The sequence below is a fragment of the Vigna umbellata genome, chromosome 1, assembly GCF_029865625.1.
Source record: "Vigna umbellata cultivar VRB3 chromosome 1, Vumbellata_1.0, whole genome shotgun sequence".
In the NCBI taxonomy this organism is placed as follows: Eukaryota; Viridiplantae; Streptophyta; class Magnoliopsida; order Fabales; family Fabaceae; genus Vigna; species Vigna umbellata.
Window position 1 is genome coordinate 35,334,433 of NC_142165.1, and position 24,270 is coordinate 35,358,702.

At 35.3% G+C, this 24,270-nt stretch overlaps 1 pseudogene; it reads right to left on the reverse strand.

The window, feature by feature from the left end:
- Positions 1-23,163: 23,163 nt before the first annotated feature.
- On the reverse strand, positions 23,164-23,775 carry LOC148205239 (uncharacterized; annotated as a pseudogene).
- Between the last annotated feature and the right edge of the window lie 495 nt (positions 23,776-24,270).

Here is a 24,270-nt window from a genome sequence, read left to right on the forward strand (position 1 = left end):
AGATAGGTGCATTAAAATAATGAGACCGAGTATTTTATTATAAAATAATCTTATAATATAAATAGAACTTTTTAAAATTCGGTTTATTATTTAAATATATTCTATTTTTCTAAAACACTGTTTCCTTCTTTCCTCTGACTTTTCTTTAACTCTTCTCACTTCTCAATCATTTGTTTAACGATTAGGAAGTGTCTAGACAATCCTTGAGTCGAGAGCTACCTCTTTCACCATCAATTTCTTGATTTGGACAAGTAAGTGAAAAACCCTCTTTCTTGGCTTTTAGGGTTCTTAAAATTTGTAGAACAATTCTGTTTTGCATGAATCAAGGGTTAATCTTCTTAAATTCTTGGTCTGTTGGTAATTCTAAAAGTTATCTTCACTGCAAATCAGTGAATTGTAGGTCTTCTAGAAGTTTCTTATACTGCAAGTACTTAGCGGAGCGTTTAGAGATCTTGAGCTGTTGAGTTGAGGTAAGGGAAGCTAGGAAATCCTTTAATTTGTATAATTTATGATGTATGTTTGTGGAAACGATGATCCTTGAGTTATTTGAACTGAAATGATGTTTTGTGGTATATGAATATGGTGTGAATTGATGACTTTGAATTTGATTGCATGAATTGATATTCTAGACTATTTTGAAGGATGAATTGATCTGTTTTGGTTGTATAAAAGGTTAGAAATATGTGAAGGGAGATATGGAATGAGGTTGATTAAGTATGGATTAAAGAAGTTTATCTTTGTTTAAGTAATTATGAGGTAGTAGAGTAGTGAAATTGGGAATGTGTGGTTAAAAGTTCAATTGACTTGTTGGGGGTATCTTTGGTAAGTCAAAAGTGACTTGTTTGAAGTCTTAAGTTAGTTAAAAATGTGTTTAAAGTGGTAGATTTGATTTTGAGTCTATAAGTTATGATATTAGAAGTTTTGAAGTAAGAATTGGTTAATAATCATTATAAAATGATGGTAGGAAGGTTTAGAAACATTTAGTCAAGTCTAATTAGGTATATAACACAATTTAGGAGTGTTAGAAGTTAGGAAAAATAGTTGGAATTGGGAAATGGGGTTTGAGTTGCATAATTCTGCAGAATTTCATGCTGCAGATTATGCAGACTCGTTGAGCGAATGGATTCGCACAGCGAGTGGTCATGAAGAGTTTCTCTCTGTTTGACCGATTCACACACGAGTGGTTATGGAGAGTTGCTTGTGAGGTTTGCTCTCTGTCGGAGCAAACCGCATAGCGAGATGATGCGTTGTGCGAATGGTTATGGGGTTTGCTCTCTATTTGATGATTCGCACAACAAATCATTTAGCTAAGCGATTGGAGGTGGTCTGGGGTCACTGCAAAATAAATTCGAATAGCAAAATGGGGCACATAACGAGTATATGGGGGTCTGGGCCACTGTCTAGATTGTCGCATAGCGATTTGGGACGCTATGCAAGGGGTTGAGGTATGGCACTATTAGTAGTTTAAATTCGCACAACAAATTATGTCGCGTAGGGAGTGTTTGCGGAGGTTGGCTCACTGTTAGTGGATTTGTGACACCAGGGCACTAACGAGGGCGGGGAGTGATCGCCGGTGCAAGAGGCACGAAGTGCAAGGGGCACAAACAAAGAGCGGCTCCTGTCAAGCTTCCAATGGAAGGGACACATGGATGAATCAAACATACACCGGAATGAGAGGGATCTAGAGACTGTATAGGTATGTGACTATAAAGTTGAAGGATAGCTTAAAGGGATTGATTTGGCTACTCATATCACCAAAATGCATTTACTTTTTGGTAGCCTAACCCATAAGAACTTCATGGTTAAGCGTGCGAATGAGGACAAAGCACATTGGAAAGCCTCGTCTTGGAGTTCATCCTGACACAGGAGGTCCTAGCCTAGGGACTTTTCCTTGGCCTAAGATGTATTTGTAAATATTTTTGGTGTAGGATGGTTGTATATAAAGTTTAAATTTTGTAGTTAATTATTTTGGGATGACGGTAAAACTTTTCTTTATATTCTGTTCAGTAACTGTTTTATCATATTCTTGATGTGATGATTCTTTTATATAATATTATACTATATTTTTGGGATGTTATATTATACTTTTTAAAAAATTAAATATCATTTTTTATTAAAGTAATACTAACATCATTTAATATATTAATGTAATTATCGACCCTTATTATGTATTTATTATTTATTTCAAAAGAAAAATGAACTATAATCAATATTGATTTAAAAGTCAGGTCATACTAAAATCCTCTTAAAATCTTTTAAGAAACACATTAAACAGAAAATAAATAAGCTTCAAAACAAATCACATTAAGAATCCTTTTATCACTACTACCAAAATTACCATTAAACTTAAAATTTACTTTATAAATTAGTTTTAAGAAATTTAATTAAATTTAAAATCTATTTTTTAATAGGGTTAAATATGTTTTTAGTCCCTAAACTATTGGTCGTTTCTGGTTTTCGTCCCTGTTTCAAAGTAAGGTATACAATTTGGTCCTCATTCTTTTCGGAACGTTCGTTTTAGTCCTCGAAAACTAAACACTGTTTAAAAATTTGGTCCTCATTTAGCAACAAATGAGGACTAAAACCAAAATTCTGAGGACTAAAACGAACGTTTCGAAAAGAATGATGACCAAATTGTACCTTACTTTGAAAGAGGGACGAAAACCAGAAACGGCCAATAGTTTAGGAACTAAAAACATATTTAACCCTTTTTAATATATATTTAAAATTACATATTTATAAAATTTGTCATTTGTTAAATTTATCATGTTAACACAAATATTTAATCTTACACTTAACATATAAATTAAAGCTGAAAATATGCATGAACTAAAAAGTAACACAAATTTACAATCCACCTTTTAATATCCACCTCTTAGTTATAAATTGTTTGAAAATTCATTTCACTCTTCTCCTGTCTTCAAAATTTGAATCATGGTTGTTTCGATTCAGACTGCTTGCGTGGTATGAAATGGAAATGAATAATAAAATTCACGAAATTTCACATCATTGATAAATCAATTTCACACAAAAACTCGTCACTCCTCATGATGATTCCAATAACATGAATTCACAACTGCACCATAGCACGTTGATACTTCATGGAAACTTCAAGACACTATATTACGGAAATATGAAATAAAAACAAATACCTATAACCAAATGACGGGGCAAGATACTTTCATGGTGATTAAAAAATAGAAAATACAAAAAACAAAAAAATTTAAAACAATACATTCTAAAGAAAAACAAAATAAATTTAATAAACGTTCATCAGTCTAAGTTAACTATTTAAAAATAAAAATAAAAAGTTATATTTACTAACTTAATTAATTTTTTTTTAAAATAACAAAGTTTATTCAAAATGTCTTAAACTAGTCATCATAAACTTAATTATAACGTGGGTAAAGACTAAAAAATATATTCACTAATTAACTTATTGAATAAACTATTTAGTTAGTTAATAGAAAATACTCTTTATAATGAATCTTTAACTATAAAAATTAGAAAGAATTATAGAGGTCCAAAGAATTTTAATAAAAAATATGAAATTTATATTTGGTCTCAAGTCTTCTTTGTCTTCATTTATCATGTTTCAATTCATTAATTTATCATTTCTTCAACAATTTTCAAAAATTATCTTTTTCTTATCTACCTTCTCTGTACAACTTCAAATATGACTCTTTTGGTGGTAATCAAACAACATTTATCATGTACCATTTATTGAATTTAGTTCTAAGAAAACTATTATGAAAAAATAAAGTTTAATTTCATTTTTGTTCTTCTAATAAAAAATTTAATAAAACGTGTACTTTTATTTTGTGCAATTAGGTCTCTAATTTTTAAAAATATTCAATTAGATCATTTTTATTAAATTAATATTAACGTTGTGTCTGTATATATCACATGTTAGTATGTAGTATTTTTAATTTTTTAACTTTTTTTGTCTATTTTTTTCACATTTCAAGTCATTATCATATCACGTAATAGTCACAATATCACTTGTTCGTATAGTGTCATGTGTGTCACATGACAGTGTCTTGTATTCAATTTGATCCTTATATTTAAAATTTTGACTTAATTTAGTTTCAATTTTTTAAAATAAAGTAAGGTTGTCTCTCTCCAAATTGAAACCAAATTATTAATTAAACTTAATTACAACTTATATGTATATGTAAAATAACTTTCTTTTAGAATTTACACATCAAATCACTCCACCTAAATATTCAAATTAATTTTATTGTATACATTTTTAATTTCAATAAAAAATCCCTATTTTAAATTTATACATAACCGTATATGGACATGTGCCAACGTAGCACTACCACATGGCACCACAATGTCTTAACATGTGGCAAAAAAAATTTAAATGAAAATACTATGAACTGACATGTGTCATGTATGAATACGGTGTTAACTTAATATAATAAAAATGACCTAATTGGATTATTTATTAAAAATATAAGACTTAATTGTACTAAATAAAAATTATGGACCTAATTGAATTTTTCAAATAAATTAGAGAATCAAAATCAGAATTATTCTTAAAAATAGGTATTATACTAAAACACAAGTAAACTCTAGAAAAGAAGGGAAGAGGAGGTTGAATAGAGTTTAAAAATTTTTCACAAATAAGTGGTAGACGCTATTGTAGGGGTTAGATGGTCTGCAAGTAGTGTTGAACACTTAAAGATTTTTAAAAGTATTTAGAAAGCTTTTAAAACAAAAACAAGGATGAAGACTTATTTTTATACTGGTTCACTCTAATCTGAGCTACGTTCAGTTTTTCCTTAAGTACTCTTAAAGATTTTCACTAATCTTTAAAAGATTACAAATGAGTTTGATCACTCTTGGTTTTACAAACTAACCCAGCTGGTTAGACAAGTTTCACCACTTCTAGTTTTACACTAGTCCAACTTACTAGATCGTTTAACTCCACTAACTTAAACTAATAAGTATTTTATTTCACTTATGAATATACAAAATAAAAAATTGTTTTTGTAAAACAATTACAGATGATGACTATCTTAAAGAGGATATTTGTTAATACAATGAATATCTGAAAACTTGTAATAAAGCTTTTGTTTTTCAAAGAAAAAGTCTACACGACGTAAGCGAGAGAGAATGTTGACAGTGTAAGAGCAATAAAAAATCTCATTCTTATTTATTTTTTCATGCAATCCTCTTTATATAGACTTCTTTGAAAATGATTTGTTACTCATAACATTGACTTTCACGTAGGGTGGGTAGCTTTAGGTACGAGGTCAGATGCTTCTTTCAAAGGCAACTATGCTACTTGTATGGATGCGTCACATAGAAAACTAAAAAAACATTCACAGAATATCTTCCTATCTCTTAATGTTCTTCTTATTTAATACATAAGTTTTGAATAAAGTTATGTACTTCAATTATTTGCACAGAAAAAAATAGCACAATACAACATACTAGAGAGTACTATTTTGTACATGCGTTAAAAGCATTGGACGATCTTAAGTGTTTAAGCATAATACATGTACAAGCATTTAGGAAAAGTCTGATTAGAGTAACGTTTTGTGTTTAGGATAGTGTTTAGACGTAGTGTTTAGTGTTTTTATTTTCGACGATTCATTTGATAGACGTTGTTTCGTTAGATAAATATATTAAACATTGAAACAATGTTCGCTTAAATGATTTTATCTTATTATAAACTGTGAAAATCTCAAATCACACCAAATATCATTAACATATGTGACATCATGTCTTTAATGCACAAGATTTACTAGACACATGATTAAAGTTAAAGCAAGAATTTACTAGTAACAAGACATGCATTAAAACTCTTTCAAACATAAGATCTCTAACCACATTATAAAATTATAGAGTTATAAAGAAATTATAAAATTATAAAAAAAAAAAAAATAAATATATAAAAGTATAAAATTATTAAATTATTACATTATAAAAAATTTTAATTATTAAATTACAAAATATAAAATTAAAGAAATATAAAATTATAAATTATTTAGTTATATTATGTCAGGCCTCGTAAAACACACCCAAAACCCTTCCGTCAGACTCATCAAAAACGCACCCAAAACTCCTCTGAACGGACGTCAGGTGTCAAGCAACGATGATTAGAAATCAGATAGTGGGATGCATGTGTCAGCAGAAGAGCGGACGCTCGTTTGACGTGGGAAGAAAAATAATTTTTCTGAAACCTCCTTCCCACTCTCTTTTGCATGCGACCTTCTTCCCAAAACTCTGAACTTCTCATTCTCCTCCTTCTCACTAGAAACTATTTCTTCTCTCTAAGAAATCTCACCTTTTCTCTACTCCGATCTACGTTCAGGCACCGTAGAAACGTTCCCGGCGTCCTAAGCTTCATTTTGAACCGAACAGTTTTGGCTTCTGATCTGGTAAGTCTTTTCTCCTTTAGTCGTTCGTTTTCTGGCTCATGCAAACCAACTTCTGGTTGCATGAGTTCGTATTACTCTTCTGAAATAGTTTGTCTGTTGGTTGTTTTGCTTTGAAGAGTTGATTGAACGTTGAGGATAGGAGAATCTTAGTCAGGCAAACCAAAATCCTATATCTTGAACGATCGTTCACGCTAGAGGTAAGGGAAATTTATTTAATTTAATTTGTATGATTATGTGATGTATGCGCGTTCGTTGGATGGACTAAATTAATATGTTGTATGATGGTTGAGATGTTTGAACTATATGAAGTATGAAAAATTGATTATGTTATGAATATGTAAAATGATGAAGTTATAAATTAAGAAATGAAATTGATTATATGAATTCTGAATATAAATTTCGGTATGATAATGTGCGTTCGTCATTGAACGGTCCTTGACCGTTCGGTGTTTCTATCACTCTTGTTTGAAATTTGATTCTTTCATTTGGAAATAATCTTAGTTGAGGACGAGCGTCTTCTTGTGATGATATTGTGCTTGAGCGATCGGCCAAGCGTAGTTGCATCTGAATATTCGGAGGAAAACATAAATCTTGTATATGTATGTATGTACTTGTATATGGTAATTATTCTTAAACACAATTCCTATAAAATCTTATTTATCAATCGTGTATGTTAAAAGATTAGTAGTGCTCGGCCTCATATCAGATTCTCATAATGAGTGGTGCTCGGTCTTATACTAAGCGCTGGTACTCGTTCATAATTAATCAATCTCGATGAAACAGCGTTCGTCCAAAATTAGTAGAATCCCCTTTACCGTGTTCGATCATTGACCGACATTAGGCTTCTGTATATGAACTATTCTACGTATGGTTCTTTAAAGTCTTTGTACATCTATATTAGTTGTATCCAACCTAGAGTCCCCGTACCTGATGTGTTCTTCGAATGTTAGCTGGAGTTCACGAGAGTCTGTTCATTTAACTGATTCATGTTGTAAGTCACGGTCGTCTCATTTGGTAAAATTGTACTCGGTTTATTCCTAAATAAAAGGGTAATCTCTCAGTCTTATTCCATTCTAGAACGAGCGACTTCTCAGTCTCGTTCTTAGTGTTCGTCCTCATTCTGAGTGAGGACTGAACATTCGGTTTTTGTCGTTAGTCGAATTGGTGTTAAAGATGAAATGAAAATGATGTATAATAAGAGATGGAAAGTATATGAAATGGATAAAATGATGTGGAATATGACCGAGCATTCCGGGGAGGAACGGCTCATGTATGAGTACTGGATTTGGTAAAGTATGACTGTGGGCATGCTAAGCTGGCCGTTCATCCTGATGTTCCGTGAATACTCGTCTTCACGTAGAGGAGGGTAGGTCATGTGTGGGAATGGCAGGAGGTCCTAGTCCTTAGGGGTACTTTGGATAGATAGGGCTAACCTCGGGTGGCAGCTGTTGAGTGTATCCTAGTTACTACATCACCCGGGTGCACGAACGCCTGTAGCTACACATATTTCATACAGTCCGGACAATCAGTCTAGTGATAGGCTTTGTATGTTACGTATGTTGAAGTTTTATCTTGGGTTTTGGATTGGTTGAAATGTATGTGTATGTATGAATTAAATTACATAACTTACCCTGTGTTTTCCTTGTGTTGTCTCGTCTTGTGCGTTCGTCTTGTCGTTGCAATGATCATCCGTGTGGATGTGAGCAGAAGGAGACGCGCTGCTGGAAGAGGCGCTGGAAGAAGAAAACTTGGTCGAAGTGGAAGTGAAGGTCGAACCGCAGGATGTTCGGTTAGTGGATAGTAGTTTAGTATGAGGTGATCGTTCGGTCACCTCCTCTCTTTTCTTGTAATCTGACCGTTTGGTATTTGGCTTTTGTAAACCATTCGGTCAAGTTTTCTCTTATCTTGCATAGTTTAGCTGAAAAACTTATGTAAGGCCGTTCGGCCGTAACCGTGCGTTTTCGTAAAGACTGATCTGAATTATTAATTAATGTGATTATTCTATTATATAGTTTTGTACTGTATTTTTGGGATGTTACATATCAGATTGGGAAAATGTGATTCATAAGTAAAAAATGAGTTTACAATTAATTTTTACACATTAAAATAATATATTATGCTAATTCTTGCATATTTCCAATTTAGTCAACATTATGTTTAAACACATGATCACTAACATTCTTATAATGATTATACCAATTTTTTTTCGGCTTAATTATATTTTAAAAAAAATTTAATGGTATAATTAATCAACGCTATCTTCACTTACATTCTATTGCCATTTATTACATGCGGGACCCACCTTTACTGGACAAAAGTTTTAAACTCACCTAACATATGATACGGGTATTGAACCCATACTCCACACAACTCTCCCGATCAAATAAACTACCAAATTATTTTAAAGTTTTATAATTTTATAGTGTTATATTTTTAAAATAAAATATAAAATTATTATATAATTTGAATTTAGGATTAAAATAATAATTTTATAATTAACCAACCCATCACCTACCTTGTGTTAAACCCATACTCCACACCTAAACACTCTAATTCTACAAACCAAATGAACGACCATGTTATTTTATCGTTAGCCTACACTATAATATATATATATATATATATATATATATATATATATATATATATATATATATATATATATATATATATATATATATATATATAATAATAATAATAATAATACCTAACAACCGACAGAATTAAAATCATACGACCTATTTTGCAAGAGTTGAACCGAAGTCCTACTAACCATATTAACAAGTTCTAACCAACCATACTCTATATTATTATTTTATAAACATTCTTATTTAATAATTTAATATTATTGAAGAAAACAAAAACTGTTTTTCTTAAGATTATCTATTTTTCCTATATCTTATATTCTCACAACATACAAAATTTTTGTTTTCGAAAACTATGTTTATCAGAAAAAAAAACAAATATGGATAAACATGTTATTGTTTGTTGAGTAAAATAACTTTATCTTTCCTCACCAGATAAAGTGTTTCACTCAAACACACAAGTGTATAAGAGGTCACTCATTCACTCTATTATCAAATGTCACATGAATCAACTTTGCCTTTCATTTGACCACTATCAAACACATTCACAAGCAAGTATCATTACTTGGACTTTTCTATGGCTTATAATGTGGCTGGACTAACAAGAAAATTGGTTTTTCTGGATCACAAAATCCTTGAGTTAAGTGAATCATCTAAACACAATCATTCTTCCTTCTTCCCAACTTTCTTTTGCATTGAGCCTTTCTTTTTCTTTCTTTTCTTTCCTTTTTACTTTTCACATGCTTAGCTCAATGCTTTTTATTTTCCCTTTTTAGACTTACCAACAACCCGAAACTTGAACATTTATCAATACCATCAGATATCTTCAACTCAACTCAATGTAAAGCTTTTCAAAAAGGGTTTTCTATCATGTTCAAGGCTAAGGGTTCAAAGGATAAAACATTGTGCTCTCTTTTATTGGGCTAACATCATGCATTTGGCTAATAAAGGGTTACCAATAAATAACCTTAATCATGTGACACATACAAGCAAGTGATTCAATCATAGAAACTTGGGCAAAGTCATTCATGCTTTCAATGTAATAGCACTCAATCACAAAAACTCTGGATTTCCAAACCTCACACATAAGCTCATCCAATCATTCCACATACACATCCTGCTGAGCATCATATCACAATCACAACATCATGCATATGTTCACATAGCTTGTGAACAACCACCTGTATATCAACATATAGTGCACAATCTCAACATCAATCAATATCCAAGCATCATCAAGCAATACTCATCATGCATAAATCACAAGCAAACCATCATAGCAGATAAAGTTTCAAACTGAGTACATCACACCCTATTCTAAAAATAGAAGCAAATGAGTTCAACAGTACAAAACAAAAGATAGAAAAAATCCTCCTCTAGAGGTGATAACATCCATTAGTAGATGCTATCTCAACTTCTCTTCAACCCATGCTGTCATCTAAATCTTCCTCCTCTCCGTCATCTTCAACATCTTCAAACTGATCATCATCATCCTCATCATCATCCAAAGCTAGAGCTCCAGCTGCTCCAGCTCCACTAGCCTGTGCTTGATCCTTTGGCCATGCCACCATATTGTTGAACTCATCCATGGTCCATCGTTGTCCTGGGGGTGTATCATACATCCCACTGATAATCTCTATTGTGGCCACCTACCCTTTGTGGATGGACTGCATCCTAGAATCAATAAGAGACATATACATGTCCCTCATCTGAAATGGCTCTGCCTCATGAGGCTCTCCAAGTGCCTGGCCTTGTGGTGGTGCTCTCCCTCTACGAGGATGGCGTCGTGGTACTGGCTGAGTGAAAACAGTTGAAAAACTGTTATTTTCATGCTTAAAATTGACACAAAAAGCAACCTTTACACGTAGAAACTAGCTTGAAATCATGCTTTTATCCATATTTTCATAAATAAGAGAGCTGGACAGGTTTATGCTTGATTTCAGTGTTTTTGTGCAGGTTTTAAGGTGAATTTAGTGAAAGAAGTGAAGAAGGAGAGAGATGGAATCAGAAAAGTCAACCAGAAACCAAAAAAGTCAACCAGTCAACCAGAAAAGTCAACCAGTCAACCAAAAAGTCAACCAGTCAACTAGAATACGAAAAAAGTCAACCAGACGAGTTTTGGGCCAGTTTTATACGATTTTATGATCTGTTTGGGCCTGGACCCGTTTTCTATTATTTTTATGTCCTATTTAAAGACCTAGATGTCTTAGGGTTGGTATCTTTGGCAGAAACGAAGCAAACACTCTCTCTTCCACCCCTTGGGGTAGATTGGGAGATGGTGACAACTCTCCTCTTCTCTTTCTCGGGTTTTTCTATCTCTTTCATTCTTTCATTATTGTTCATCTAGGTTCACCATGAATATGGTGAACTAAACCTTGTATGTTTGTTGGGGAATCAATGTAATCTTTTGAAGCTCTCATATATGGAATTTGTGCTTGCATCTTAATCTAAGATTTATGCTTTCTTTCATCATTAGTTAGGGTTTTTCCTCTTTGCCTAATGCTTGCTTTGTTTAACTCATTCAATGCATGATTATTGATTTTGTCGATACGGGACCGTACGAGGAAGTCTAGATCCGGGGAATTACTCCCAATATTATATTGGTTGTCGTTAAGCTCCTGTGCTAAGAGAACTAATTATTAGGAATGCTAGGAATCGTATGAACTCGTAATTAGGGATAGGCCTTCTTGACAAGGTAATTTAGAGAGTGGCATTAACAATGATGATTTGAATGTTGAATTCCTAAAATATATGAGAGTGGATAAGATGAAATTGACCCCCAACAACATATTCATATATATATTTCATTGAAAGTGCTTGTCTTTTGTTTTAGCCATTGATCAACCTCATGCATACATGTTTATTTTCGTCTTTTGCATATTAAACTCCACTTATTTTGTTCTTAAGTCTTAGCTAATCAACAAATCACATAACTAAACTAGGCCGTGAGTCCTTTGGGAGAACGATACTTGGTCTTACCGAGTTTATTACTTGAAACGATTCGGTCATACTTGCCGATTGTTAAACAAGTTTGTGACATCATATTTTGGTGATCATAAATTTGTCCATCAAGTTTTTGGCGCCGTTGCTGGGGACTCTGGTTTAACTGGTTAATTTGTGTGATTATTGATTATGTTTGACTTTAATTTTGAAATTCTGTTTTTATTTTCTGTTTTTATTTTTTCGGTTTTTATTTGATTTGGTTTTATTTTATTTGATTTGATTTGATTTTATTTTATTTTATTTGATTTTATTTTATTTTATTTTATCTTATTTGATTTGATTTGATTTGATTTGATTTGATTTGATTTGATTAGATTAGATTTTATTTGATTTGATTAGATTAGATTTTATTTTATTTGATTTGATTTGATTAGATTAGATTTTATTTTATTTTATTTTATTTTATATTATTTTATCTTATCCTCTGAATCTTTTATCTTCTGAATCTATATCTTCTCCTATATCTTTTTGTGCTAACAAATCTTTTCTAGGGTTTTGTTTTCTTGTGCATGCAGGAAGTAATTAGAACAAGGAGCAAGAAAACAACAGAACCTCTGCTTGAAGGTCTAGATGAGAGTAGACGGAGGAGAAGAATCCGAACATCTAGAGAACTTTTCCCTTCTCCAGAAACTCTCTTACAATCATCACCACAAGGTTATGTTCATAGCACAGAAAATATGGAGAACAACAATGTTAGAAGAACTCTTGCTGACTACACCAATATAGCTGGACCTCAGCACTTTAACAGTATAGCTAGACCTAGAGTCAATGCAGCTAATACGGAGGTCAAACCAGCACTGATTCAACTGGTGAAAAGCAACCAATTTAATGGGTTATCTCATGAAAGTCCATATGAGCACCTCACTACCTTCAATGAGATTTGCAACACAGTCAAAATTAATGGGGTGCCAGACGAAGCTATCAAACTTAGCTTGTTTCCTTTCTCATTGGGAGGCAATGCTAAGCTTTGGTTGAATTCTTTCCCAGAAGAAAGTTTCACAGAGTGGGAAGCAGTGGTCACAAAATTTTTAAACAAGTACTTCCCACAATCTAAGGTGACAAAAGGCAAGCAAGAGATTTCTTCATTTAAGCAGGGTATGGAAGAATCACTGGGGCATGCATGGGACAGATACAAAAGCTTGCTAAGAAAAACACCCACGCATGGCTTTGAAGATCAGGAAGTAGTCTTAACTTTCCTTGGAGGGCTTGGTTCACAAACCAAGATGATGCTGGACGCCTCAGCAGGAGGCAATATTAAATGGAAAACTCCAGTGGAAGCAACAGAGATTATAGAAAACATGGCTACTTGATAACAGTTGAAAAACTGTTATTTTCATGATTAAAATTGACACTAAAAGCAACCTTTATACTTAGAAACTAGCTTGAAATCATGCTTTTCTTTATATTTTCATAAATAAGAGAGCTGGACAGGTTTATGCTTGATTTCAGTGTTTTTGTGCAGGTTTTAAGGTGAATTTGGTGAAAGAAGTGAAGAAGGTGAGAGATGGAATCAGAAAAGACATCAAAAAGTGCAAAAGGAGAAGTCGAAGTCACCGCTCAGCGGCAGTTTACCGCTGAGCGGCACTCAGGAAGTCACGGGAGGTCCGCTGAGGGGCAAAATGGCCGCTGAGGGGAAGAAACGTCTTACGGACTTACCGCTGAGCGGTACTTTACCGCTGAGCGGCACTTTTATGGGCTTGGACCTAATTTTCTGGAATTTACGAATAATATATAAGCTTTAGGGTTTCCTAGGGTTAGGTATCTCCGGCTGGAACGAAGCAAACACTCTCTCTTCCACCCCTTTGAAGGAGGATCTTGGATGCTGAGGCTTCCTCTTCACCTTTTTAGGGTTTTATCTTTCATTCTTTCATTGTTATTCATCTAGGTTCACCATGAATATGGTGAACTAAACTCTGTATGTTTGTTGGGGAATCAATGTAATCTTTTGAAGCTCTCATATATGGAATTTGTTTTTACATCTTTTATTTAAGATCTATGCTTTCTTTCATCATTAGTTAGGGTTTTTCCTCTTTGCGTAATGCTTGCATTGTTTAACTCATTCGATGCATGATTATTGGTTTTGTCGATACGGGCGCGTACGGGGAAGTCTAGATCCGGGGAATTTCTCCCAATATCATATTGGTTGTCGTTAAGCTCCTGCACTTATGAACTGATCATTAGGAATGCTAGGAATTGTATGAACTCGTGATTAGGGAGAAGCCTTCTTGAAAGGTACTTTAGAGAGTGGCATTAACATTGATGATTTGAATGTTGAATTCCTAAAATATATGAGAGTGGATAAGATGAAATTGAACCCCAACAACATATTCATACATATATTTCATTGAAAGTGTTTATCTTTTGCTTTTGCCATTGATCAAAACTTCATGCATACATATTTAATTTTTGTCTTTGCATATAAAATCCAAATATTTTGTCTTTAAGTCTTAGCTAATCAATAAACCACACAACTAAACTAGGCCGTGAGTCCTTTGGGAAGAACGATACTTGGTCTTACCAAGTTTATTACTTGAACAATTCGGTCATACTTGCCGATTGAAAAACAAGTTTGTGACATCATATTTTGGTGTTCATAAATTTGTCCATCACTACTAGTGATAATGAGCTACACAATGAGAGAGGAGCTCCTATGCAAAAAGGAGTCCTCCAATTACAAACACATGATGCCCTGCTAGCTCAAAACAAAATTCTAACTCAACAGCTGGAGACTCTGACCAAAACTCTTGCACAATTACCCAAAGAGTTGAAAACTGTTGCACAGGTACAAACCCAGTTGTGCGAATTGTGTGGAGGCGACCATATCAATGGTCAATGTGCCTTTCCTGTTGAAGCCGTAGAGGATGTAAACTACATGACCAATCAGTATCGTCAAGGAAGCTACAATCAGGGGTGGAAACCACACCCAAGTATTGGTCAAGGGCAAACTGGGCAAGCTGGTCAATATAATAAGCAGCAGCAGCAACCCACCTTATGGCAACAATTATCTATGCTTAATGAAAGGTCCATGAGGATGGAGGAAACTCTCAACAATTTCATACAGAAAACTGAGTCTACCCAAAAGAGCACTGAAGCTGCTATCAAAAATTTGGAGATTCAGATGGGACAGATCACCAAACAGGTGGAAGAAAGGCCAAATAGAAATTTTGGGGCTAATATTGAGGTTAACCCCAGAGAAGAGTGCAAGGTGGTAGAGAGTGTTGATGATGAGAAAGTTGAGTTAGATACAGAAGAGAGAAGAGAAATAGAGAGCAAAAGCACTTTTCCTTTTCCAATCCATCAAGGGAAACAACTAGACTTCACAGAATTATTCAAAATGGTGGATAATGATGCACCTCGGGAACAGATTCTACAACAGATTGCGGTTTACACTAAATCTAATGAAGAAATCTCTACGAAGAAAAGACGTAGAGATGATGAGGCAAAGGAGTGTATAACTGTTAAAAAAGAGTCATTCCCTCCTAAAGCAACAGATCCAGGCAGTTTTTCTATCCCTTGTACCATAGGGAAGAAAAAGGTGAAGAAAGCTCTTCTTGATTTAGGTTCAAGTGTTAACTTGATACCTTACTCTTTACTGGAGCAAATCGGCAATGTTAATGTGAAACCTGTAAAGGTTAATCTAGTAATGGCCGATGGATCTTCAAAGGAGCCATGTGGGATTGCAGAGGACATTATAGTTTGTGTTGGCAAACTTCAGTTCTTGGCAGACTTTGTGGTGATGAAGATGGAGACAGAGAAGATACCTATCATACTTGGAAGACCGTTTATGAAAACGGCCAGAGCTATCATTGATGTAAATGAAGGTATAGTGGTGCTCCAGGACAGGGAGGAGAGAGTGGTTATAGACGTCTTTAAAGATGAGACGCAAACACAGGAGGAAGAAGCTAGTTATAAAGCTGCATTTCAAGATGCACCCATGACTAGCCGTAAAGATGAAAATCTCAAGGTTGCAGGTAACCATTGTTTGTTGTTTCAGGTACACAAGGAAGAAAAGATTGGAAGAGGAGGAGAAATTCCTGGTGACTGGGAGAAAAGAAGACTCCAACTTAGCACACCTGTAAGAATCAAGAACAAGTTGTGGGTTGTGAAGGGCTTTAAAGAGAAGGAGATGATAGAGATAGAGTCTCCACATTCTAGAAGGACCAAAACAGTTCACAGGAAATAGCTGAGGAGTTGGTGGAATGACAACATCAACTATAAAGAAGGAACTTGAGCTTTATTGGGTCAAGCTAATGACGTTAAAAGAGCGCTTGCTGGGAGGCAACCCAGTGATTTAAAAAAACTTTTAATTTTATTTTGGTTTGTAATTTTTAATCTGTTGAACATGATTTTATGAATATTTTGCTGAACATAGCATCTACTGATGGATGCTAGGTGGTTAAGTATCTACTGAAGGATACTAAGTGTGTAACACCTACTAATGGGTGTTGATGAGAAAATTTTGCACCTACTGATGGGTGTTGGTAAGTTTTAAACACCTACTGATGGGTGTTGGTGGACTTTGGGTCAGGCTCGTGACGTTAAACAAGCGCTACCTGGGAGGCAACCCAGTTGATTGGTTGTTTTTGTTTGTTTCATTTTAGTTGCATAATAGGGTTTGCGTAAGTATTTTAAGCATTGAATTGCAGGGAACCAGTGAGGGGCATGTCTAGGAGGCATGTAGGATAAGAAAAGAAGGAGAAGAGCACATCATGAAAGTGCCGCTGAGCGGTACTCTCGCAGATGGGCTTTGGTTACCCTTTAGCGGAACCCGAGCCCATTAGGGTATTTTTATACCCTAAGCTGCGCAAATGCTTTTATTTTCAGGCTCTTCTCTGCACACACACTCCTACATACCTTTTCAAAGGTTCTCTACAACTTTTCCCTCATCCCTCTTTAGAAAATCTCCCTTCCACTCACTTGCTCACTAGTTTTCCATCTAAGTTTGGGGTTGGGAGAGAGCATCATTGAAGGGGCTGATTTCTTCATTATGGTTTACTAATGCTTAACAATGTATCTTTTGGTTTTGTGAATTATGTTTGATGCAGGGATGGCCTCCTCATCGGGCAAAAAGAATCAAGACTATAAGATCCAAGAAGAAGGAGGATACAGAGGACAGCTCAGATTGAGGAGGAGTTGAGATAGCATTTACTGATGAATGCTATCATAACTAGAGCAGGACTTATGCTTTTGTTTGGGTTAAGTTTTCTGAACTTATTTGTTTTTCTTTTTAGATTAGGGTTTGATGTACTCTATTGGAAACATGGTTTGTGTGATGGTTTGATATTAACTGTGATTGTTTGATAAGTAATGCTTGATGATGCTTATTGATTGATTGATGTTGAGATGATGTGCACATTAAAATGCTTATAAAGGTGATTCACAAGCTTTGTGAACAAATGCAGGATATCATGATTGTGATTGTGAAATTAAGCAGGATGTGTATGTCAAATGTGAATGAGCTTATATGTGAGGTTTTGAGCTCCAGAGTTTTTGGTATGATTGAATGCTATTACTTTGAAAGCATGAATGACTTTGCCCATGTTTTCTATGATTGAATCAATTGCTTGTTTTGCATCATGTGATCAAGGCCGTCTGTTGGAACCCTTTTTTATTGGCCAAATTCATAAAGTTAGCCCACTAAAAGAGAACACTTTGTGTTCTATCCTTTGAACCCTTAGCCTTGAACATACACTGAAACCCTTGATTGAAAATCTTTACCTTGAGTTAAGTAGAAGATCTTGTGTGGTATTGTTAAATGTTCAAGTTTGGGGTTGTTGGGAAAACATGAAAAAGGAAAAGCATTGAGCTAAGAGCTAAAAAGTAAGAATATGCAAAGAAAAAAAGAAAAAGAAAAGAAAAGAAAAAGAAGCAAAGCTCAATGCAAATGCAAAGGCAAGTTGGGAAGAATAAGAAAAATTGTGTTGTTATGATTCTCTTAACTCAAGGATTTTGTGATCCAGAAAAACCAATTTTCTTGTTAGCCCAGCCACATTATAAGCCATTGAAAAGTCCTTGTGATGATGCATGCTTGTGAATGTTTTTGATTGTGGTAAAATGAAAGGCAAAGTTGATTCATGTGACATTGTGATAGTAGAGTGAATGAGTGATTACCTCTTATACACTTGTGTGTGAGTGAAACACTTTACCTAGTGAGGAAATATTCCATGAGCACATGAACATCCATGCTTAATTGATTGATCATTCATGAAATATAGCATTTGTTGGAATTTAAATGACTTTGTGAACACTAAAGCATGTGCACATCTTGATTGAACTCTTGGTCATAAGTTTGAGTGAAGTTGTTACTTATCTTGAAAAAGAGGATTTTTGAATGAGTGAACCATCATATGAATTGGTTGAAGATTGAGTTACATCTTGTTGGCTTGAGGACAAGCAAAGTTCTAAGTTTGGGGTTGTGATAACAGTTGAAAAACTGTTATTTTCATGCTTAAAATTGACACAAAAAGCAACCTTTACACGTAGAAACTAGCTTGAAATCATGCTTTTATCCATATTTTCATAAATAAGAGAGCTGGACAGGTTTATGCTTGATTTCAGTGTTTTTGTGCAGGTTTTAAGGTGAATTTAGTGAAAGAAGTGAAGAAGGAGACAGATGGAATCAGAAAAGTCAACCAGAAACCAGAAAAGTCAACCAGAAACAAGAAAAGTCAACCAGTCAACCAGAAAAGTCAACCAGTCAACCAAAAAGTCAACCAGTCAACCAAAATACGAAAAAAGTCAACCAGACGAGTTTTGGGCCAGTTTTATGCGATTTTATGATCTGTTTGGGCCTGGACCCGTTTTCTATTGTTTTTATGTTCTATTTAAAGACCTAGATGTCTTAGGGTTGGTATCTTTGGCAGAAACGAAGCAAACACTCTCTCTTCCACCCCTTGGGGTAGATTGGGAGATGGTGACAGCTCTCCTCTTCTCTTTCTCGGGTTTTTCTATCTCTTTCACTCTTTCATTATTGTTCATCTAGGTTCACCATGAATATGGTGAACTAAACCTTGTATGTTTGTTGGGGAATCAATGTAATCTTTTGAAGCTCTCATATATGGAATTTGTGCTTGCATCTTAATCTAAGATTTATGCTTTCTTTCATCATTAGTTAGGGTTTTTCCTCTTTGCCTAATGCTTGCTTTGTTTAACTCATTCAATGCATGATTATTGATTTTGTCGATACGGGAACGTACGGGGAAGTCTAGATCCGGGGAATTACTCCCAATATTATATTGGTTGTCGTTAAGCTCCTGTGCTAAGAGAACTAATTATTAGGAATGCTAGGAATCGTATGAACTCGTAATTAGGGATAGGCCTTCTTGACAAGGTAATTTAGAATTTAGAGAGTGGCATTAACAATGATGATTTGAATGTTGAATTCCTAAAATATATGAGAGTGGATAAGATGAAATTGACCCCCAACAACATATTCATATATATATTTCATTGAAAGTGCTTGTCTTTTGTTTTAGCCATTGATCAACCTCATGCATACATGTTTATTTTCGTCTTTTGCATATTAAACTCCACTTATTTTGTTCTTAAGTCTTAGCTAATCAACAAATCACATAACTAAACTAGGCCGTGAGTCCTTTGGGAGAACGATACTTGGTCTTACCGAGTTTATTACTTGAAACGATTCGGTCATACTTGCCGATTGTTAAACAAGTTTGTGGCATCATATTTTGGTGATCATAAATTTGTCCATCACTGAGCTGCCTCATCACCGCCACAATACTGTTTGTAATAAGCCTCATCAATAGCTTTCCTAGGCCTCTCAAATGACAGTGTAGAGATATTCACCCCAGCTAGCTCACATAAGTGTGTAATCAAAGAGGATGTCCCAAAGGTGCCTTATTGTTCATAGTGTTGGCACACACCTGCGAGACTTGGCCAATGTTAATGCTCATCCCTCTAAGCACACAATATAAAAGAAGTGCCCTACTGGCAGTAATATCTGAGACATGTGAGCATGGATGAATGTTGGCATGAGAAAATGTCATCCAATACTTTGCTAGAGGAGTTAGATCAGCTCTTCTGATGTTCACAACTGCACCATTCCTGTTTCTCTGAAAGTGCCCTCCAGGCACACATAACACACTTTCCACATCACCAAAGTCTGCTCCTTCCTCCATATTTAGAGCAAACTGACACTACTCACCAGCTTATGAAAGAAGGAGTGGACTTTAGTTTTGTGGAAAGTGTGCTATGTGTGCCTGGTGGAAAATTTCAGAGAAATAGGAATGATGTTGTTGTGAACATTAGGAGAGCTGATCTGACTCCTCTAGCAAAGTATTTGATGACATTTTCTCATGCCAACATCCAGCCATGCTCACATGTCTCAGACATTACTGTCAGCAGGGTGCTTCTTTTATATTGTGTGTTCAGAGGGATGAGCATTAACATTGACCAAGTCATACCTAATGAGATATAGGTGTGTGCCAACACTATGAATAACAAAGCACCTCTAGGGCATCCCTCTTTGATTACACACTTATGTGAGCTAGTTGGGGTGAATATCTCTACTCCACCATTTAAGAGGCCTAGGAAAGCTATTGATGAGGCCTATTATAGAAAGTATTGTTGAGGTGATGACGCAGCTCAGCCAGTACCACCACGTCGTCCTCGTAGAGGGAGAGGACCACCACAGGGCCAGGCATCTGCAAAGCCTCAAGAGGCAGAGCCATTTCAGATGAGGGACATGTATATGTCTCTTATAGATGCTAGGATGCAGTCCATCCATAGAGGGCAGGTGGCCACAACAGAGATGATTATTGGGATGTATGATACACCGCCAGCACATAGGTGGACCATGAATGATTTTCATAATGTGGTGGCATGGCCAGAGGAGCAAGCCCAAGGCAGTAGAGTTGGAGCAGCTGAAGCTTCAGTTATGGATGATGAGGATGATGAAGAGGAGGAAGATACAAATGACAACATGGGTTGATGAGGACCTGAGATAACATCTACTGATGGATGCTATCACCTCTAGAGGAGGATTTGTTATCTTTTGTTTTGTACTATTGAACTTATTTGCTTTTGTTTTTAGAATAGGGTTGTGATGTACTCAGTTTGAAACTTTATCTGCTATGATGGTTTGCTGTTGATTTATGTATGATGAGTATTGCTTGATGATGCTTGGATATTGATTGATGTTGAGATTGTGCACTTTATATGCTGATATACAAGTGGTTGTTCACATGCTATGTGAACAAATACATGATGTTATGATTGTGATTATGATGCTAAGCAGGATGTGTAAGTGGAATGTGAATAAGCCTATATGTGAGGTTTTGAACTCCAGAGTTGTTGTGAATGAATGCTATTACATTGAAAGCATGAATGACTTTGCCCAGGTTTTTGTGATTGAATCACTTGCTTGTTTGTGTCATATGATCAAGGCCATCTGTTGTTACCCTTTATTGGCCAAAAGATTTTAGCCTAATAAAAGAGAGCACAATGTGTTCAATCCTTTGAACCATTAGCTTTGAACATGATAGAAAACCCTTTTTGAAAAAAAACTTTACCTTGAGTTAAGTTGAAGATATCTTGTGGTATTGATAAATGTTCAAGTTTGGGGTTGTTGGGTGGTTTAAAAAGGGGAATATAAAAAGCATTGAGCTAAGCATGTGAAAAGTAAAATAAAAAGGAAAAGAGAAGAAAGAAAAAGAAAGGCTCAATGCAAAAGAAAGTTGGGAAGAAGGAAGAATGGTTTTGTTTAGATGATTCACTCAACTCAAGGATTTTGTGATCGAGAAAAACCAATTTTCTTGTTAGTCCAGCCACATTATAAGCCATGAAAAAGTCCTTGTGATGATACTTGCTGTGAATGTGTTTGATTATGGTTAAATGAAAGGCAAAGTTAATTCATGTGACATTGTGATAGTAGAGTGAAGGAGTGACCTCTTATACACTTGTGTGTTTGAGTGAAACACTTTATCTAGTGAGGAAAGATTCCATGAGCACATGTTTACATCTATGCTTAGTTGATTGACCATTCATGAGAATAACATTTGTTGGATATTATGTGATTATGTGAACACACTAAAGCATGTGTTCATCTTGACTGAATTCTTTGTGTTGAGCTGATTTGAGTAATTACTTATCTTGAAAGAAGGAGTTTTGAATGTGGTGAACCATTGTATGGATTGATGGAAGATTGAGTTACATTTTGTTTGCTTGAGGACAAAGAAAGTTCTAAGTTTGGGGTTGTGATAAAAGTTGAAAAACTGTTATTTTTAGACTTAATTTTGACCTTAAGGAAAACCTTTATGACTTAGAAACTAGCTTGTAATCATGCTTTTGCTTATGTTTTGGAAATAAGAGAGTTGGATGTGTTTTATGCTTGGTTTTCCTTGTTTTTGCAGGTTTTAAGATGAATTGAATGGAAGAAGTGAAGGAGCTAGAAGTTGGATTCAGAAAGGGAAGAAAAAGTGCATAAAAGAAGAACCGCAAGTACCGCTCAGCGCCACTTTTACCACTGAGCGACACTCTGAAGTCTCGCAGTCACCGCTGAGGGGCAAAACTGCAGCTGAGCGTCAAATAGAAGAACCACACTTATGGCTGAGCGGTAATTACCGCTGAGCGCCATTTTAATAGTCCTTGGGCCACTTTTCTGTAATCTTTAGAAGGCTATATAAAGTTTCAGCCGAATTAGGTTTGGTATCTTTTGGCAGAACGAAACAAAATCACACTTTCTTCACCCCTTGGAGGAGGATTTTGGATGCTCAAGCTCTACTCTTCAAATTCTAGGGTTCTATCTTTCATTCTTTCATTATTTTTCATCTAGTTTCACCATGATTATGGTGAACTAAACCTTCATTGTTGTTGGGGAATCAATGTAATCCTTTGAAGCTCTCATGTATTGAATTGGTTCTTTAATCCATATGTTTTCTTTCATTAATTGTTAGGGTTTTTCTTCTATACTCTATCCATGCTTTGTTTAACTCATTCAATTGCATGATCATTGCTTTTATTTGTATGGACACATATAGATAAATCTAGACATGAAGAAATTCTCCCAATAGTAATATTGCCTAGACATAGGGATAGAAGGATTGGTTGCCTTTAAGCTTCTGTGCGAATGTAATGCATGAATACTTGCTAGGGAGACAAGACATTTTAAACTAGTGATTAGGAGTACGCTTTCTTCACCAAGACATTGGGTTTAAGGTCAATTAGAAAGTGATGTCAGAAACATGGGAGCAGGGCTGGATGTTGGCATGAGAGAATGCCATCCAATACTTCGCCAGAGGTGTCAAATGGGGTCTAGTAAGGTGGATGGGTGCCCCGGACCTGTTCCTCTGAAAATGCCCTCTAGGCACACATAAGGTCTGCTCCACATCCTCATAATCCACCCCTTCTAGCATGGAAGAGGCAAACTGATATTGCTCCCCCTCCCACTCTATACAAAGAAAGTAGTTAATAGCATCAGCATAAAAAATAACCCTCTTACCCCTCACGTAGCTGAAGTACGTCTCATCTTCTCCCCCTAATGATTTGGCATTTGTGTGAAACTCTTTGACTATGTCAACATTGGCTGGAGAGGGGTAGACTGCCAGGTGGCCCCAGTCTCTATTGTTCAGCTCCCTTTCAAACTAGGGAGCTAAGGATGGTATGGAGGCCACCTTCCTTTCCATTAGCAATTTTCTTCCCTCCACTTGTGGGAAGTATCTTTCATGAGCAGGGGTCCTGAACTTGTTTGAGTGAAACTGCTCCTTCTCCTTCCTCTTTGTTCCCTTTTCTTTGGAACCAAGGGTTTTAATCCTTTTACTTGAAGAAGATGTCATTCCTGCACAGAAAAAGTCATAGACAAACCTAGAAATCATCAAGAATTAGTTCCCAAAAATCACAACTCATACTATTCAGAAAGAGGGTATAATAGAGAGCACTCAACATTAGCTGCACAGAACCAAACAACCAAAAAATGAACACAGCAAAAAAATTCAAAATCTGCCACTGTCGTTCGCCACTTCGGCGCCCCTCAGGGGCGCATGAGCGGCACGCGATGTAGCCAAGCGCAACCCTGCTGTTTCTATCTTTTTCCAAATCAGCTTTCAGCCAGTTCAGATCAAAATTGGCACAATTTAATCGGTCCGAACAGTGGGAAATCAAGCATAGATAGTATAGGGCATCAAAAATAAAAATTCTGCATCAAAATCCTTCAAAATTCAAACTTTAAAATGCTCAATCCATAACATAACAAGAACTTACTTGGTTGGAGACAAGAAAAAAGAGATTGAAGCTTAATTTAAGTGCACAAATTTGTCCCCTAGCAGCCACAC